The sequence below is a fragment of the Fukomys damarensis genome, unplaced genomic scaffold (genome assembly GCF_012274545.1).
Source record: "Fukomys damarensis isolate Sample0158 unplaced genomic scaffold, DMR_v1.0_HiC HiC_scaffold_19, whole genome shotgun sequence".
Taxonomy (NCBI): domain Eukaryota; kingdom Metazoa; phylum Chordata; class Mammalia; order Rodentia; family Bathyergidae; genus Fukomys; species Fukomys damarensis.
Genome location: NW_022900931.1, coordinates 66,766,997 through 66,768,130, shown reverse-complemented (window position 1 = coordinate 66,768,130; position 1,134 = coordinate 66,766,997).

Below are 1,134 nucleotides of genomic sequence, written 5' to 3'. Positions count from 1 at the left end.
GGCGGGGCCGGCCATCGTGCTGTGCTTCCTGGTGGCCGCGCTGACCTCTGTACTGTCCGGGCTCTGCTATGCCGAATTCGGGGCCCGCGTGCCCGGCTCGGGGTCTGCGTACCTCTACAGCTACGTCACCGTGGGCCAGCTGCTGGCCTTCATCACCGGCTGGAGCCTCATCCTGTCCTACGTCATCGGTGAGGGGGGCAGGAGATCCAAGGGGAGCTGGAGGGGTGTCCCAGGCTGGGCTCGACCTGCCCGAGATCCTCCTGCCTCAGCCCCGGTGAGCCGGAATTGCAGGCGGGCGCTGCCTCACCACTTTGGTGGAGCAGGTGTGTGGGGAAGCAAGACCTCAGAAGTCCTCCTGGGGGCTGCTGCTGCCCCTAACTGGCCCAACCTAGAAAGAACAAGAACTGCAGGGAATGGGAGGTACCCCGCCTCTCCCCACCCCCAGTTCGCAGTGAGCTGCATCCCAGCCCTTTTTAGAGATTTTTTTTTTTGGCATTGGGAATCAAACTCATGGCCTCATGCTTGCCCCAGCTACATCCTTGGCCCTTTCTTAAGTTTTTGAGACAGGGTCTCACTACATCGCTGAGTTGTCCTGGTTGGACTACCAGCTAGAGATCCTCCTGCCTCATCCTCCCAGAATACTGGGATGACAGGCGTGGTGGTACAGGCTTTTTCCCTGTCTGCTGCCCCACCTAAGGTGCAACTTTGGGGCCAGGGCTACCCTGTCCCACGCGGATGCGTCCTGCGGTAGCCGGCCTGTGTCTTTGTGCGCTGATGCCTACTCCTCTCCTGGGCAGGAGCCGCCAGCGTGGCCCGGGCCTGGAGCGCCGCCTTCGATGGCCTGATCGGTGGTCATATTACACGGGCCCTGAGCGCCCACTTCTCCCTGCCTGCCCCTAACGTGTTGGCCGCGCAACCGGACTTCCTGGCGCTGGGCCTGGTGCTGCTGCTCACAGGTGAGTCCGTAAGTCAGGATCCTCCCGCCTCAGCTTCTGGGGTGCCAGGCCCCTTCCCTTCCGATGTTCCATGCTCCCTTCCTAGTGCTCCTGGCCGCGGGTGCGCGCGAGTCCGTGCTGGTCACCAGGCTGTTCACGGTGCTGAACCTGCTGGTGCTGGCCTTCGTCACCGTCTCGG